The sequence below is a fragment of the Ochlerotatus camptorhynchus genome, unplaced genomic scaffold (genome assembly GCF_037179485.1).
Source record: "Ochlerotatus camptorhynchus isolate MF236.1 unplaced genomic scaffold, CSIRO-AGI_Acam_v1.1 ptg000096l, whole genome shotgun sequence".
Classification (NCBI taxonomy): domain Eukaryota; kingdom Metazoa; phylum Arthropoda; class Insecta; order Diptera; family Culicidae; genus Ochlerotatus; species Ochlerotatus camptorhynchus.
This window is the reverse complement of record NW_027040586.1, coordinates 692,309-704,875: the sequence shown is the minus strand read 5'-3', so window position 1 is coordinate 704,875 and position 12,567 is coordinate 692,309. Positions and strand designations below refer to the sequence as shown.

General features: G+C 42.2%; 1 protein-coding gene across 1 annotated transcript in view; it reads left to right on the top strand.

Annotated features, from left to right (window-relative positions):
- Positions 1-12,567, top strand: part of kek6 (kekkon 6) — a 1,119,682-nt gene that overhangs the window by 556,897 nt on the left and 550,218 nt on the right. The gene's annotated exons all lie outside the window — the stretch shown is intronic.

The window sequence follows — 12,567 nt, the reverse complement described above, 5'->3', positions numbered from 1 at the left end:
GCGCAGAAAATGAAACATGAAGAAAGGCTGCAGTATTCAGGGATGTTGGTGCTTGGATCTCTATGATGCAACAACCTCAGCATGATTTTTTTTTATGCTGAACTGATTGGAGAAGACATATAAATCAACTTAAAATATGACCATCGAACAAAGATACAGTCATTGAAAAAAAAATAGAACAAAGATACAGTCATTGAAAAAAAAGTAAGAGGTTGTATCCAAGACACGACCTACGTCAAGGAATACGAAAGGTTGTTTTGATGTCACAGCAAAAGTAAAGTAAATATTAAATTGATTTCTTAACTCGTTATCAGTAAAAAGTTCGATAGGTTGAAATTCGGAAGAAATTTGTAAGTTCTGTTTTTGAGGTGCTCTGTCGATGTCCATGTAGTACAAGCCAATCTTGGACAATGTGTCTTGCATACAAGCCCTTACTTGAACTCTTTAGTTAACTATTTTCTCAGTCATTTGGAAGCCAGTTTAGAACAATGCTGTGGAAATTTTTCCTCCATATTCTTGGAGATGATAGCGGTGCGGAAATGAATATAATTATATTGAGGTTATAATATCATATTATGCCAAAATGACAAGCTATGATCAATGAAATCAGGTAGTAGTGTATCTGATGACATATGGGCACATCGGCATCGGTTCCGGGAAATCCGTGGAATCTAGTTGTATACCCCACAGTAACATTCACGGTATAGTAATCATGTTGCATATCAAATCATATTGGCATGATAAGATAAGGTCAATAAAGATTATTTGTGGTGATTCCTTTGGCATATGGTCACATTGGCATTGGCTCCGGGATTCCGGAATTCCATTTTATAGATTCCGCAAGTATCATAAGGGGGGATCTTGTAATCCGGTTCTGTAGGCCAAAGTCATATTTGAGGCAAATGAATAAGATAATTTCAAATAATTTCATTGTCAAATAGACACACTGGCATCTGTTTCAAAGCTAACAGTATCTGGTTCCGTAAACTCTGGATTAGGACTAGAATTGATATATTAGAAACCTACAACATATATCACGCGGTGTGTAAAATCATGCATGTTCAAACGAGGTGAATATTATAAGGAGTGATGCATGTATTATGTCACACTCTAAGGGAGCAGCGGGTGGTTTATGATATTGTGACAAGCAATGCATTAGGTAGAGGAAAAACGTGACGAAAGGGGGGAGGGGGTAAATTTTTCTCAATTTAGCGTGACATAATTAATGGAACGTCCCTAATGCAAATAATCTGAGGACAGTAGCCACCATCCAGGATCTGATCCTGGTGTTCCGGAAGTCATTTTGAACTAACGGTCCTAGCTAAAATATTCCAAAGAGTATGACCATCCGCGATCTGTTCCAAGTTCTCCGGAAATCATTCCAGCCCAATAAACGAGGCTAAAATATTTCATAGAGCGCAAAAAATCAAATTACCATAGCAAACCTATGTGAACATTATAATGGCAATCATTCAGGAAATTGGGAACACATTCCTTCATACGGGATCTGATCCAGGTTCTCCGGAAGTAATTTTGAACTAATGGTCCTTGGCTGAAATATTCCATGGAGTGCAACATAACAAGCCCAAGTGAATATTACAAATTCAACGTTTCAGCTGGTTGCGTCAGCGTCTTTCATATGCATCTTTGGATTCATCCTTGTTCCAAACAGACGTTGTGATACATCGCTGAGGAGGTGGATATCGCCGGTTGTTGCGGCATTCTCTCCTTCGTCTATCAGGGAGCCCAACCAATTGCGGTTTACTTCATTCTCTAGAGCCAACTACCGTTGACAGGCTTTGTTGTTGGCTCCTCTGGTTCTCCCCCGCTCTATCGCGGTTTTCGCTTCTCTAATATTCTGCCACATTTAATCCATGATCCACTCTTTTCGCTCACCTGATGTCATATTCACAATAGGCAATATAATTTCTATAGTGATTTTATGTGTCGCACTCTATGGCGCACTCATTGGTCTGGAATGATTTACAGGGAACAGCTTTTTCATGCAAGCGATCATATGGAAAACAATTAATTTCGACTTCCCCAAAGAGGCCCTTGAATCAGATCCCGGAAGGGGGCAGTAATCATCAGGGTCTTATTATATTGGCATCGTAATAATATTTAATTGGGTTTGTTGTGGTAATTTTACGTGTCACACTCAATCCAAGTAGGGGAAATAACGGCTTCGGCATGACAGACTATTTTCGGCAACACAAATTGAAACACTATTTTCACTGGATTTTCTTACGAAAACACTTCGCTGAATGCATGCAAACAATTCTTTATCAATTTGGCTATACTTTTACCACTGAGAAAAAGCAATCTAGCAAGGTTTTCTTGAAATGCAACACACGCACTACAAATTGTAGCTGATTTCGAGTTGCCGATAATAGAACAGCAGATTTACATGCACTTCAAATGGAACGGTTGCCGAAGAAAAACTGGTTGCCGACAATACTCGCTCTCACTAGAGAAGATTGGAGCTTTGTAAAAGCGTTTCAAAACAGTTTTTGACAATTCTTTCGACTGAATTTGTTAGAGCAGCTGGCAGCAAAAGATTGTAAACAAACCAATACTGCATATGTGTGCGTTCCTTAGAGAAAAAAGCTATAGAAAGAAGGTCGCTGCTTAGGTTGCCGAGAATACGTAAATTCCCCTAGCATATTTCCATCTCGAAAAGTAGAAGCATCCTGTTTATGACTGATACAAGTCGAAATGAAGTTGCCACGAACGATTCGTTCTAGGGTATGGAGTATTTTAGTCATAACCATAAGTCAAAAATGACTTCTGGAAAACTCTGGAACAGATACCGGAAGATGCAAGTGTCCTTAGCATCATGTTTGATTGGAATTGTAATATTTACTTGACTTTGCTGTAGTGGGTTGAAGTGCCACACTCTATGGAATATTTTAGCCAGGATCATAAGCCCAGAATGACTTCCAGAGAACCTGTATCAGATCCAGCTGATTGAGCTGGTTGAGCTGGTTAAGTTAAGGGCTGAACACAATAACACCGGCATAGCGGTACAGCGGCAAACGCGCAATGTACTAAAGTTTCGCAAGCCGCTGTATCGCTGCCGCTTTGCCGCATTCCTACCCACAATACATGCGCGCAAAATCTATTTATTTTTCCTCTTGCGCTGCATGTTGTACACAGATAAAAATTCTGAATTTTAATAGTTACCTTTTTTTCTTTCCTTTATTTAACGTCGGCCTCTGTTCCGCAATCTAGTGCCAATCACCGACGGACATCGATTGCCATTCATTGACGGCAATCGAATGTGCAGGAAGGCAGCTTCCACACCTGCGTAGGATATCGCACCCATTCAAACACACATGGGCCGGGACCAACGGCTTTACTTCCCTTCCGAAGGAAGACGTGACCAGGGATTTTTATGCCTCAGAAAAATCCCACCGACCTCGGCTGGGATTGAACCCATACCCATTGGGGTGATAAAGCAGTCACGTTTACCACTACACCACCGGCGCCGGCTTTAATAGTGATGTAAACATTCATTCACGTAAACTTGTATTTCATTTCACGCATCCGAGCAACTTGTACACAATGTTGTTTGCAACAATGGGCTTTTGTGTACAATATTTGCTACATTGCATGAAATTTCTCAGAACTTTACATGATATATAATGTAAACTTATATGATATTTGACGCTCCATTTATGTGCATCATACTGAACAGAAATTTACACTACTTTTTCGAACTCTGTATTTTATCACGATTTTCGTACACTCAAAAAATAAATCACATTTCCGATGGAAAATATCCATTAGAATTTCATATAACTTTCATGTGATCTCATAATTGGTAATCGCACCACGAAATCACATGTACCTTATGGGTCCAATGAAGTTCATGTGATTTATCACATAGAATTCATGTGATCATATGAATGTTATGTGAATTTCAGGTAAAAATCATTAATTTGTTTATTGGAAAATTATCATGTGCGTTCCCAATGGAAACTATATGAAGACTTTTTGCAGTGTATGGTTTTGTAGATACGAAGAATCGTTTCTTGCACTTTCAATCAGTTGGAGATCTTCAAACTAGCTAATCGTCATGAAGTCATACGGTTATTTGAATGATCTCTGATTCAGCTGACATAGTGAAGAAATATGTGAGAGATTATCTGATTGAATAGTTGATCAGTAGAAGGTCTTCTGAATAATTGATCAATCTTGTAAAAATATCCAAGGGGCTCTTAACTTCAAAAAATTTGGGAGCACACAAAAAATTTGGGAAACTGTTGAAAACTTCATCGAAGAACTTAGTTCTGAGGAGAACTTCAAAGTAGTTATGAGGAAAATTTCAGAGTAGTTTTGAGGAGAAGTTCAAAGTAATTCTGAAGAGAGCTTCAGAGTAGTTCTGAGGAGAACTTCGAAGTTGTTCTGAGGAGAAGTTCAAAGTTGTTCTGAGGAGAACTTCGAAGTAGTTCTGAGGAGACTTTCAGAATTTCAGGGAATTTCTAATAATCCCAGAGAAGTTCCATTGGCCTCAGGAAAATTTCTGAAATTGTATGAAACTCCCCTGGAGCACCTGGAGTCTGGCCAGAGTACTTACTAAGGCCACTGTCACGGATGATCCGAGATACCACTGCACAAGCGACACAAAACAAACAGAAATCTAAATCTATTGTACCCACACGCCGCACAGATTTGTATTTCGCTCTACGCTCCACACAGCAGGAATACACAAGCAGCTACATCACGTAGGAATATCCTCTCGGCTCGATCACTCTCGATCGAGTCGGTAGGTATAAAAGTACCGGCACCAAACTTTACCTACATTCAATTGATCATTCTCTGCTTGATCGTCAAGCAGTTCAGTTCGGTGTTAGCTCGCTCTCTCGAGTTGTTTGAAAAGTTCGTGGCGTTAGTGTTCGCGCTCTCTCTTTCGCGGTTTGTCGTGCGTGTATGTGTGCCCCGTAATGGGGAAGCATCGGTCGCGAAGCCCGGCGAAGGTCCAGAACCCCGGTGAAGGAAGCTCCGGTGTGCCTATCTCGAACAGGTTTGCTGTTCTCCCCGTGGATGGGAATATCTAGCCAGCTGTTTTGAAAAAACGCAGCAAGAAGAGGAAGAAGAATCGAGGCCAGTCCGATGTCACTGCGACGAACGCCAGCAACATCGGTGATTTCGGTGACGCCATCGGCAACGAAAATTCTGCCGGCCCGAGTGCGGCAAAAGTGAAGCTACCTCCATTGGTAGTGAAAAATGCCCATCTTAATGAGCTCATCGCAGATCTAGCGACGCTGGGCGTTAAAGCCGAATACAAGTTGGGCAGAGTCGGCACCAAGGTGGTGCTCCATACCAAAGCGGAGTATGACTTGGTCGTCACCCACCTGAGGACTTCCAAGGTGGAATTCTTCACCCACGACAATCCCGGTGAGAAGCCATTCAAGGTCGTCATTAGGGGCCTACCAAACTTCGACCCGAAGTTTATCGAAGCTGAAATCAGAGACGGACGGACGAAAATGTGAAAGCGTATCCGGATAGCCTTTTCCTGGTACACTTCCAGAAGGGAACGGTGACGCTCAACGCGCTGAAGGCCATCCGCTCCATCAATTCCATCATTGTCCGCTGAGAGCCATACCGTGGCAGCCATCGTGATGTGACTCAGTGCCAACGGTGTCTGAACTTTGGACACGTCACCCGCAACTGCAACATTAAGCCACGCTGTGGCAATTGCGCTCAAGACCACGCAACTTTCGACTGCCCTGCGGATGGAGCCGTGGCGTTAAAATGCGCCAATTGTGGTGGTGCTCACCAAGGTTCCGACAGACAGTGCTCCAAACGCGAGGACTTCAAACGCATCCGAAAACAGGCGGCAACTAACAACCAACCAGGACGCAAGAAGGACAAAGTCCCGGCATTTCGGACGGAGGATTTCCCGCCTCTTCGTGCTCCTCAGCAAAGGCAAGAGAATTCGCGGGTGCATTCCGCTCAAGCAACTTCTGGTGATTCTGCTGGCCAAAGCTCTCCACCCCCCCCCCTGGATTCTGGAGACAACCACCAGCGCAAAACAACAACCCCGATCTGTTCTCAGCGGATGAACTGATGGAAATTTTCGTCAACATGTCCGGTGCTCTTCGTAAGTGCCGCAATAAGCCCGAACAGATCCAAGTGCTCGGTAAGTTCATCATCCAGTATGGTGTCTAAACCGCTAATCATCGCTAACTGGAACGCTTGCTTTGTAAAAGCAAAACAGATTGAGCTTGCCGACTTCCTCCGCAAGCACAGCATCAACGTGGGCCTTCTAACCGAGACCAATCTAAAGTCCGGCGACAGCTTCTGGTTGCCTGACCACAACATTATCCGGCTTGATCGCACCAGCTCCAGGGGGGGGGGGGGGTGGTGTAGCGGTCATCATCAGAAAGGGAATCAAGTTCTGCACTCTGCCCCACGTCCGCACTTCTATCATCGAGGCCGTTAGTGTGGAGGTGGAATCACCAACTGGAAACGACCGGTTTATCGCTGTTTACTGCCCACGCCAGTGCACGGCCAACAATAGACTAGGAACTCAATTCAAAAACGACTTGACCGCCATCACCCGTACTAGCTCCCGATTCATCGTTGGGGGCGACCTGAATGCCCGCCATGAAGCTTGACGGAACTACCAGCGGAACCGGAATGGATGTTTATTGTTCGACCACGCACAACATGAACTGTACACTGTGCAGTTTCCGGACGAACCAACTTTTATCTCTCCGGCGGGAAATCCGTCCACCCTGGACTTTTTCCTGTCAAACATCGTACTATACAAGCCGGAGGCACATAACGATCTCAGCTCCGACCACCAACCGGTGGTGACTGAAGTCGGTGTCAACACCCAATTATTTATTCGGTTGAGAAATGTTCGTAGACGCCAGTTTCAGGACTGGAGATCTGGGCAAAAAACGTGAAATGACCGATCTGAACAGGCAGATTGCTTCCAGAATGGACTCACTCCGAAATGAAAGTTTCCGGCGTGTTGTCCAGAATCTGGACGACCGCTCCAGACCATTCTGGAAGGTAGCCAATGTCCTGAAAACTCATCCCAAACCCGTTCCTCTCAGAGTCGAAAATGATGACGATCGGCTTTTAATCACCCCACAGGAGAAAGCAAATGCGATCGGCAAGCATGTCGCTTCATCGCATTTGCTTGGCTCGATTATCCAAAGTCCGCTCGATGATCAGGTTACGCAATGCGTTTAAAACCTAGATGTCTCCCCTTGTGTCGTGCCTCCGGTGGATATGATTACAGTACAACAGATTTGCTCAGCGCTGAAATGCACCAAGAACATGAAGGCTCTCGGGTTTGACGGTATATTTAACTTGATCTTGAAGAGACTCAGCATGAAAGTGCAGTCTCTTCTAACCGCTATCTTCAACAGATGTTTGGAACTGCACTACTTTCCAAGCATCTGAAAAGTAGCAAAAATCATACCAATCCGCAAACCCGGTAAGGATCCAACATTGTCTTCAAGCTACAGACCAATCAGTCTCCTTTCAGCGCAGTTCCTCCATCGGCAATCGCCCAAACTGAAACCGGCTCCATCTTGTGCTGTAATTATGGATGGCACAAGGGTTGAGTGGTCCGCCGAAGTAACCTATCTCGGGATGTTGTTTGACGAAAAGCTCCTATTCCGCTCACATGTGGAGAAAACCGTAATCAAGTGTTCCGCCTTGGTTAGGTGTCTGTATCCGTTGTTGTCAATGTTTGTTGTTGGTTGTGAACCAATTTTCAAAACTCATTCAAAAGCGCATCTATATGGTATTCGATACGATATCCCTGCTTCAGGATTGCAATATTGAATTCCATTTCGAAAACTCATGATTAATCACCTTGGGGGCTGTCCATAAACTACGTAGACAGTTTAGGGGGGGGGGGGTTGACAATTATCCACGGCCCATACAAATTATAAAATTTTTGTATGGACAATTGTCTACGCAGGGGGACGGGGGGGGGGTCGAGAATCCCAAAAACTGTCTACGTAGTTTATGAACAGGCCCTTGATAGATCCAAGAGGAGCCAGTCGGATGAGGTTATGTTTGATATAGAGCTTCAGCAGTGGGACTCGGCTTTACATAGCTATCAAAATGGATAAAGTTTACCCAGACAGAAAAGGTTAACATCTGAGTAAACTGTTCCCAGTTTCCTTCAAAACTATGTAAACGCATGCTTACCCATTTTTGGGTAGGTTTAGTTCAGACCGATATGGGTAGATTCTACCCAATTTTGAGAAGTTTTAAAATGACGTGTAGGCTGATAACGCTTTTGTAGTGAGCATTTTTCCAGCTCTCAACTTAAAACACACATCGAAGATTAAATGTTGTTCTAATTAGACTTTTTAAATAAAATTTTAATATAATTTTCAACAGGTAGTTTTTTTTTTACAATATACTGAAGTCTTTGTTTACACGGTTTTTTTTTACGGAGTTTTTTTTTACATGGTTTTTCGCGTTTTTTACGATTTCTCGACAACGATACAACCTATCGACTTGATTCCAATCACATTATCCGTTTAAAGCTATAGGTAATCGAATTGCATACTTTAAAAAAGATCACAATTTTTGGTGTAAATACAGAAATTTTTAAAATATGTCTATTTCGACCATAGCATGCTATAATTAAAATGTCATCAAAATCTGATTTTTTTAAAACGTTTAAGCATGGGAAAAATCAAAATCTCGTAGGTTTTTTTACACGTTTTTTTTTTTTACACGGCACGCATCCCCCGTGTAACATGTTACTCATGTGTGAGTTGTTTTTGATAGCCATGTTGTACTAAATTTACAGTGTACTAGTCACCTTTCGTGTCACTAGTGCCGCTAGTGTCGGAAAAAATCGTGTCTTGGGAATAATGGAAGAGTGAACCATATTGTTAATTTATAATATTTGCCTAAATGGTCCAGTAGGTATGGTTGACGCCTGTGAATCTACGACTGCTGGTTCGAATCCCGAAATGCAAAGGTAGTTTATAGACTTAAAGGGTGATACGGTCAAAATTTGGTCAATATCAACTTGACGTATTTCTTTCAATTTTGCATTTAAAAAACCTGAACACCCCTCATTTTGAAGGTGTGTGTGTGTAGAATGTTGCTCCTATTTTGATTTTGGAATTCACTCTTCAGTTGTCAAAATGCCGTCCAAGCAAGAAGAGCAGCGTATCAAAATTTTGCTCGCGCATCGCGAAAATCCGAGCTACTCGCACGCAAAGTTGGCAAAATCGCTAAAAGTTGCCAAATCAACCGTTACAAATGTAATTAAAGTGTTTGGGGAACGTTTGTCGACAGCCAGGAAGTCTGGATCGGGGGGAAATCGAAAACCGGAAGCCGCTGAGACGACAAAGAGAGTTGCCGGTAGTTTCAAGCGAAACCCTAACCTCTCTCTCCGAGATGCCGCAAATAAGCTGGGTGTATCGTCTACAACCGTGCATCGAGCCAAAAAACGAGCCGGACTATCGACTTACAAGAAGGTAGTGACTCCAAATCGCGATGATAAACAAAATACGACGGCCAAAGCGCGATCCCGGAGGCTGTACACGACGATGCTGACGAAGTTTGACTGCTTGGTAATGGACGACGAAACCTACGTCAAAGCCGACTACAAGCAGCTTCCGGGACAGGAGTTTTATACGGCAAAAGGAAGGGGAAAGGTAGCAGATGTTTTCAAGCACATGAAACTGTCAAAGTTCGCAAAGAAATATCTGGTTTGGCAAGCCATCTGTACCTGTGGCTTGAAAAGCAGCATTTTCATAGCTTCCGGGACTGTCAACCAAGAAATTTACGTGAAAGAGTGTTTGAATAAACGTCTGCTGCCTTTCTTGAAGAAACACGGTTGTTCCGTACTGTTTTGGCCGGATTTGGCATCTTGCCATTACGGTAAAAAGGCCATGGAGTGGTACGCCGCCAACAACGTGCAGGTGGTTCCCAAGGACAAGAACCCTCCCAACACGCCAGAGCTCCGCCCAATTGAGAAATACTGGGCTATTGTCAAGCGGAACCTAAAGAAGACCAAAAAAACTGCTAAGGGCGAGCAGCAGTTCAAGGCAAACTGGCTTTCTGCGGCGAAGAAGGTGGACAAGGTGGCTGTACAAAATCTGATGGCAGGGGTCAAGCGTTAGGCCCGGCAATTCGGATTTGGAAAAGCGGAAGCCTAACTGAATATTTTTCCTGAATTTTATACTAATTGAACTTGAAAAAGAAATTTAATTTGATTTTTTAAATAAACGATTTCACCGATTTACACGCGTTTTCCCTTGACCAAATTTTGACCGTATCACCCTTTATATTAACAATATAAATATGTTAATCCAGTTAGTCAGCAACAAGTTAAAGCAGTTCCATATAAATGCCTAAAATATGAAGCGGTCTTCCATTATTATTTTTGAAATAAAACTAGAAGGCTGACCAAGGGTTGGAAAAGACTGTTATTCAATGCCTTAAAAAGCTAATAATGTATGTGACTGTTAAGCTATTGGCTGATTAAAATCACCAGATTTAGATGTTTAAAAGCTGGACAAAGGCTAACGTGGTCTATATACAGCAATTATTCAATTTAAGGCTGAATTGAAATCGATTAATCAACACTTGTTAAGCATCAAATTGTTACCTGGGTGGGTCATGATCATTTTTTTACAACAATTTGTTTTATTACATTTGGGGTCCCAAACAACTGTGCAAAATTTGTAGCCGATTGGTTGCAACCCGGCTTTCCGAATTGCGTTTGAAATTTGTGTGGAAATTAGTAAGGGGAAACCTTCTTTGAATTTTCATTCCTAGGGATCACCATTTTGCTTGAACCATGCATCTTTTTTTTTAATAATTACTTTATTTGTACAGGCTCAATCGAATAAACTTTACAGAGCCGAGTTATCCTTTGCGTTATACATTATTACTGTCTTAAATTTAAAGTTAAAGGAACTGGACCGAGTACTCGCGGTTGTCTCGAGGTTAGTGGAGATTTACAATTTTTTGGATGGGAAAAGGGAAGAAGGAGGTTTTAAATGTGGTTTACGATACAACTATTTAATTAATCCTAAAGCATGAAATTATTTCTATTCATGTTGAAAACAAACATTGAAAAAAAACCCACACGTACAAAATACAAACTAAGCACAAGGTTAATCAAACTTACAATCTAAGGTTAATATCCTTAAAGTAAACATATATGAGTTTCATAAACTCCAGATCGCGTCTAGCCAAAATATCCCGAACTGGAACATTAGGTTGTCTACCTCGAGCCCGAAGGGAATCATAAAAATGTGATCTGACTCCACGATACTCCGCACAAGACCAAAGGATGTGATCAGCGTCCTGGTAACCTTGCCCACATTCACAGAGATTGCTGTCTCCCAACCCCACACGGAACAAGTGAGCGTTTAGACAATAGTGATTGGACATGAGACGAGACATAACGCGTATGAAGTCTCGACTCAAGTCCAACCCTTTGAACCATGCAAACTTCGACACCTTAGGGATAATTGAATGTAGCCATCGTCCCAAGCTCCCTTCACTCCATTGATGTTGCCAGCTAACGAGCGACTGCTGACGATAAATAGAGAAAAATTCACTATAGGCGATTTGTCGATCATAAATGTCGCCTTCCATAGCGCCCACCTTCGCAAGTGAATCCGCCTTCTCATTGCCCAAAATTGAGCAATGCGGAACCATGCATCTAATCATGTAAAATTATAGTCTAGGAAGTGCCTATCAACTTTTCCCAGAAATTTTCGATGCTAGAATGTCCTTTGGAAAAAAATATAGCTTTTCATATAGCCACACTTTTTTTTGAAAATGAACTTTCATACACTGATTACAATGTCTGCACGGAATCTTACATTTCCTGGTTGGCTGTGTAGTAAACTATTGCGTTTTCTTTTGCAACATTGCAAAAAATCTAGATCCGCACAACAAACTTGATACCAATGGCAGCTGCACACGCAAGGATAATTTAAAAATATTCCCAAGGACCAAGTCCAAGGGGAACAACTCTAGCTAAGATACAGAGAAGAATTTGATTTGCTGCCGTGAGATGAGCACGTAGATAGAAAAAAGATTGATTAAGATTTCGAAGATTTACTGCAAAATGATGGAGCATGATATGGGTACAAAGAGGCTCTCCCGGTTTAAAACCACTGATTTAGAAGCTTACCAGTCGCTACGCTTCTCTTACTGAAAAACAAACCTGAGCAGGGTGATAATACTGTGCACCAATGAAAGATTTTGGGAGCAATTCGAGAACAAAAAATATGCTCTTCCTTTTTTTGCCGTTTTGTATGCATCTGCCAAATGTTTACATTTTCAAAATCCTCAGAAAGCATAGAACCGGATGCTGCAAACATTTCCAAATGAAACCTAATGGTGGAATCCGAACAGTTGAGCCAAGCAAACATGAGGTAAAACCTTTTACCACTCTGTTTAAGTTGGTTATTTACTTTGACCTTCCTGTTCCGCCCACCACTCCCGTATATTGCCATTAACCATTTGATACTGTTGCTTATTCCGTTTGGCCTACATTTAAATCACAAGAACCTTGCTTCCCAGTGATCCATCAAGATGGAATGGACA